At 39.4% G+C, this 6,675-nt stretch overlaps 1 protein-coding gene across 1 annotated transcript in view; it reads right to left on the reverse strand.

Annotated features, from left to right (window-relative positions):
• The window catches only part of CPED1 (cadherin like and PC-esterase domain containing 1), a 325,934-nt gene that overhangs the window by 766 nt on the left and 318,493 nt on the right, over positions 1-6,675 (reverse strand). The window lies entirely within an intron of this gene.

Consider the following 6,675-nt stretch of genomic DNA (forward strand, 5'->3'; position numbering starts at 1 on the left):
AATTCAGGCTACTGAGCTGTGGCTGCACCCTGAGTCATCCAGCCTACTCCCCTTCATCTTATGTCATGTCATCAGGCAACCTCCTAACTGTCCTCTGGTTTTCCGTAGGTGCACAAGTGGTGTGCATAACATAACCTAGAGAGTTATAGAAAAATAAAGCAATAGAGCAATCAGGGTTATTTCATGTACAGAGAGTCTGGAAGAATATATACCGACTAAGTCGTTGATAATCATTATCTCATGAGGTAAGATCAGAAAGGACTTTTTACTTACACATATTTGAATTGGATTTTTAAAAATAACCATACTACTTTTCTATTAAAATTAAATTTAATGATCCTTAAATAATAATAATTTGGCTTTATCCTCATGCAAACCAAGCTGACAAAAATTTTCTGGTCTGTATGTCAGTTGAATCTTTAATAAATTAGCTTTCTGGGTTGACACATGTGCTTTATGATGCTGTTTTACATCAATCTACTATTAACAGAAGGAAGTACTCTAAATGTACTAGTAAAATTACACTCTGAGTCTCCAAAGCCCCAGGGCTTGCTGGATTCTAAGGTCAATGAAACTTAGTAAAGCCTCCTGGCAGTTATCAACTGGCCTTTCTTCATAAAATCTGAACCACACCAGGTATTCTCCATTCATTTCATAAGCAGAAAATATTAAGGAGCTATAATTTAGAATGCTTCTGAAGACTTCTCCCAGTATTTCAGCATACTTTACAAACAAGCAACTCCTGGTCCTGCAGACTGGCCTTAGTTGGCTAGCTCTGGATACAAAGAGGTTGTTTGTCCACAATTACCAACCTCCAGTACCCTCTCCTGGCCCTCACATAGGGTTATCGAATGACCAGCAAGTAGTCATCCATTGTGGAGTAAAATGCACGCGTCCTCAAACTCCTGGGCTCGAGATTCTAAAAATCAAACAAACCAAAAAAAAAAAAAATGTACAAGCTCTTGACAGAAGCACTGTGCCAACAAACAAGACAGGACTCCAACGCTTCATACCTCAAACCTTCCTAACAATATCATGACTCCCTGGCCAGTAAGAGACACATCTTTTACTACAAGATATCATTTGGGTCAGCTCATCACTGTCCAGACACAACCCTTCATGCACTCACATACCACTACTCCCTCCACGACTGATCTCTCTGGTGACCACACTTATGAAAACTATAATTGAGCAATAATTGAACAATATCATAAGGAGAGTAACAAAGAGAATTGCAAAGACAGATGAGGAGAGTAAAACATATGCACCATTTGCCAAGAGTTATCACCAGTTTCAGAAAGAGAAGAAACTACAGAGGAATACCTCTGCTCTGGCCCAGCTGTTTTTTTTCTGCTAAGGATTTGTCCAGTAACATCTCTCCCCTTAGTCTTCAGCCATTGTGTAACTTTGTCCCCAAAGAGGTTGCTCCCAAGCTAGGCCCCAGCCACCTCACAGGCCTCTCTCCACCCAGAGACCTTTTGAATGTAGGTCCAGCTCCCTGTCAGGGTTCTCTCCATAATAACAACACAGTGCAGTTTTTTGCTCAATTATCTCTACTTTACACTTCCTGGGGAAGGCAACTAAAAGCAGGAATGTGCTCTGGCCTGGCAGTCACGGGTTCACCTTGGAGGGCAAGGTGATCTCAAGGTGGTTTCTTAGCATCCTGCCATGTCTATGCCACTTGTGTGCTGCAGCCAGCTCACATTAGCTCATGAGGGCTGACCTTGCACATCTCTTCCCATCTCCTGCTCATGGACTTTACATTGGTAGCCTAAAATTAGTCATGGTGGGAGTATTTATACCATAGAAATCAACAAATGGAGTAAATTTGGGTATTTTTTTTAAATTCACTTGAAGAGCTGGTTGTTAAATACTTAACAATACATCATTACTTGTGCCTCCGTTTGTCATCCAATTTGTGAGTTTTTCTGTTATACAGAAATATAAATTTTTGTACAGTCACATCAATTCAACTTTAGACCTTTCCCCACTGTTGTGTGTGTGTGTGTGTGTGTGTGTGTGTGTGTGTGTGTGTGTGTTTGTGTGTGTGTGTGTGTTTTAGGCCAGAAATACTACATACAGTTTGAAATAGCATCACAATAGGGAAGACACTGATGTGCCTTTTCCAGGTCACTGATTCATATGAGATACTCTAAACCTGTTGTGGCACCCTTCTATAGAATGGCAAGTGAAACTATTTTCAGAGGAAAGAAGAAATAATGTTTTTTCAATGTTTCCATTGTAGACCCATAATCTGACACTGTTACAGTTAGTGGATTCATTTCTCTGGACAGAGGACACAGTAAGTAATGGAATCTGGGGAACAGCCTATGTCCCATTAAGCTAATACCTTTGTATATTTGTAGATACAGATGGAGATAAAATTTTATCTTTAATTTTTGAACAGGCATTCAAAAGCATTCAAAAGCATAAGAGGGTATTTAATAAGTTGCCTTCTCATTTCTGATCCCTATGCAAAGCCACTCAATTCCCTCCCTAGAAGCAACATATATCACTAGTTTCTTGTAATTTCATTCATGATTACTTTATGAATATATATACAAACATTATAACAAAGAGGTTATATATATAAATATAATAAATAGATTACATATTCTATTCGTGTGTTTTACAAATATCGTCCTGGTGAAAATGTCAGCGTCAACCATTGAATTAATAGAAACCTCAGGTTGTTAGCCCTCAGGAGAAATATGGGGACCGAGAGAGAGATTGAGGGGAGCATTGGGAAGCAGAAAAAGAGAGGAAAAGAATGAGAAAAAGTACTGGTCAAGATGTTCTGGATGCCTTTGTAAGTAAATAAATTATAAATTCCATCATTCTAATGCAACTGTAATATTTTTTTTCTGTCAATATTTGGATATATAAACTGTTTATTATTGATGACTAATAAAAGCAATACTCACTCACACAGGTTTTTAAAACTCTTTGAGAGTTATATAATGATCTAGGTGCATATTTTTGATCCCATATAAGAGAATGCAGTGAAAACAGTTCTACATTAATAGAATGTAAAGAAAATTGCCGGGCTTGGTTGCTCAGCCTGTAATCCTGCGCTTTGGGAGGCTGAGGTGAGTGGATTGCCTGAGCCTTTGGGTTTGAGACCCGCCTGGGCAACTTGGTGAGCCCTCATCTCTACAATAAATAAAAAAATTAGCTGGGCGTGGTAGGGCGCGCCTGTAGTTCCAGCTACTTGGAAGGCTGAGGCGGAAGGATTGCCAGAGCCCAGCAGGTCGAGGCTGCGGTGGCTGGGAGAGTGCCACTGCACTCCAGCCTGGGCGACAGAGTGAGACTACAACTCAGAAAAAAAAAGAACGTGAAGAAAATTTCATGATATCGATTTGGAAGATAAGTATTTTTAGTTACATTGTCATGAGCATGCACCATTTTAGAAGAGTAATTCGAATAGAAAATATGTAAAGATTTATACAAAAATGTTAACAGTAGTGACCTTTTCGTGGAGGGATATTAAGTGACTTTAAATGTATTCTTACAACTTTTGTCCTTGACTTTTTTTAATACAGTGAATGTGCATTATTTTATAATAATAAAAATTGTGAGGCTATTCATATTTTAAAGACAAATGTGTAATAATAATGTGTTTTAACCAATTATACCCTGCTAACCCCCAAGAAATTAATTGTTTTCCTGGAGCTATGGGAGGTTTGGCTTTTCCTGATCGGGTCCTCAGATCAAGTGACTCCTGAGAAGTCCAGGGAGATCAGCAGGCTGTGGAAAGGATTCCCTATGGATTGTAATTTAGAGCTCAGTTTGCAGTTAGCCACTGATTAATATCCCAGGTCCCAAGGTTGCAGGTTTCTATTACGTGCAGTGCTTTCCACCTTTATTTGGTTATATTGTAACTCTAAATATGATAGGCAGGGGAGGTACACCAATGTTTTTATGAAGGTTTTGTCCATTTTGGAGAAAGTTTGTACTCACTTATAGCAAGATTAGTGAACATTCTTCAGGACGTTTATTTAAGGAAACACTTAGGCATAAATATAACATTCAATCTTGAAATAATATTATTCCAGTGTTCTGAAGTCAAAATAAGGTTGATTTTGTTTATATAATTTTATCTTAAGTTCTGGCTTTTGCAAGTGCTTGATGGCCTGCATACTGATTACATGGAAAATAGAAAAAGATCTATCCCAATGTAAAAGATTACAGTTCTTTAAACATTACTTTAATATTTGTGTGATTTAGGGGTTGACTTTAATGTTGCATTATGAATGTTGGGTAATGCTAGTATAGATGCCTAAAGCAATCCTAAGTTATGCATAAATGGGATACACAAAAATGCATATCTGCTGAAATGTATAGCTTCCAATGAGGGGTAGTGTCAATATTTTGCCACATCTCAATGGGAAGGTTGACAATCCATTTTCGTTTTTAGAGATGACTAAATTGATCTCTGGGAAAGACAGAAAGAGGATCTCCCCCAGCTTTTGAGGGACAGGTTAATACTTTTAACAGTGCCAAGATTGAGCCAACATGCTCACCAATACATAATTCACTTAGTTTTCTTTAAAAACTATCTTGGGGGAAATAACCAAAGATGAAATTTTATAATTCCTTTGTTAAATCACTATTATCCTGATACTGAATCCTGAAAGTCAACACATTTGTATAGAGGATTATTTCAATTTTGATTTGTCAAAATATAGATGCAAAAAATCCTTCCAAAATATTACTGTGAATTGAATCCAGAAACATTAAAAAAAAAATCTGGCAGTATTATGCATATCACTAGCACATATAATTTATTGCAGGAATGCAAAATGTTTCAATAATATGAAATATTTGTGTAGCTATATGATTGTTTACCCTGAAAACCCAAAGAAATGTACTGAAAAATAATTAGATATTATGATGTTAGTATTTAAAAATTGTATAGCTTTTCTATAGTCTATTAATAATTGATATGAAATATATTAGAAAAATGATCCCTTAATAATTCTAAGAAAACTTTGCTAAGTTCAACAATGATTTATGGGATGCAGGTGAAAAATAAATGTAAATCCATAAGAATAAATGTAATAAAATAGTCAAGACCATATAGAAAAAAAAAACCCAGAACAAAACAGTGATGAGACTTTCAATACCAGATATCCATTCATCAATATGAACAGAGTCTATTGCTATGACTCATCATGATTTGAATCTAGCATCAACATGCCGGAGGAGTGTTGGTTGTCACAAACTCTGTGCTTCCTCCCTGGTCCTGATGTCTCCTCTGGCTTTTACACCTCTCGGCTATTTCTTTGGGAACAGCCTTTCCATGGAAAACAAAGTCTCTTAGACAGTGGTCATGTTTTCCTTGGTTTCCTTGCCAAAATGGAAAACTTGCTTCTCCAGGAGAACTTTCTTCTTTCCCCACAGCCCTCTTCAATGTGTGGTGTGTCTTGGGGTGTGTGTGTGTGTGTGTGTGTGTGTGTGTGTGTGTGTGTGTGTGTGTGTGTGTCAGGGGTAGGCAAAGGTTGAGGTTCTGGAGGGGCAGCTGATGGTGATGATACTCATCCTACTACGGTCTATGATTTTTTTTTTTTTTGAGTTGGAGTCTCACTCTGTCGCCCAGACTGGAGTGCAGTGGCTGCTCCCGGCCTCCGCAGCCTCGACCTGCTGGGCTCTGGTGATCCTTCCTCCTCAGCCTTCCGAGTAGCCAGAATTACAGGCATATGCTATCACGCCCGGCTGATTTTTTGATTTATTGTACAGATGATGTCTCGCTGCCCATGCAGGTCTCGAACCCGTGGGCTCAGGCAATCCACTCACCTCAGCCTCCCAAAGGCGTGGAATTACAGGCTGAGCCACCGAGCCTGGCTCGGTCTATGATCTTTAAACCCCGGGTGCAACTAGTCTGCTCTGAACACCTGGTGCCACTTCAGAGACACTTCAGGGACACCACCTTTCCATAACCAGCCTTTCTCCTGCTTTTTGAAGACTCATGCCATCCAGTGATGGCTTCCTCTAATGTCTCTCCAGTGCTGCCACCACACCCACCAACTGCTTGGGCACAGTTCTAGTCCTATCATTTCAGGTATTAATTGGATTTCTAAAAATTGCATTTGATCAGAAACTCATCCTCTAACCATTCAGAATCTTCCAAGGGCAGAAGGAAGAATGCAGGTAGGAAAGTAATATATCTTGTAGTCAAAGGATCCCGGATTTGGGCTGAGGGATTCAGTAATACATGGGACTGTCATGTACTGATGAACAGGCATTCCCTGCCATGCTCGTTTCGATATGAGGCTGAGGAACCTCTTGCAAAAGAACCTAAGCCATGTCCTCTACTCAATTTCAGATACAACTTGGCATGCCTCATCTCTAAAAAGTGACATTATCTGATTTTCATGGCAATTCGAGCAACTATAATACTAAAAAAAATTTCACTAAATGGTATATCTCACTGGAGACCAGGTTTTGGACACCTTGAGACTGAGAATACACAAAAGGGGAGAAAAAGTCTCTGTACAAAAAGCTGGGCAGATCTGGAACCCTGAGGGCACAGGTCAGGCATAGAACTAGAAGGGTCACCTTGGTTAGTGTCCAGTGCAGCTGCAGTCTGTGTGCTCTTAGAGGCAACTAGAAATCAGAGGTGCCGGGCTCGGTGGCTCAGCCTGTAATCCCGCGCCTTTGGGAGGCTGAGGTGAG

This window comes from Carlito syrichta, unplaced genomic scaffold (assembly GCF_000164805.1).
Source record: "Carlito syrichta isolate Samal-C Ts95f unplaced genomic scaffold, Tarsius_syrichta-2.0.1 Scaffold307112, whole genome shotgun sequence".
Taxonomy (NCBI): Eukaryota; Metazoa; Chordata; class Mammalia; order Primates; family Tarsiidae; genus Carlito; species Carlito syrichta.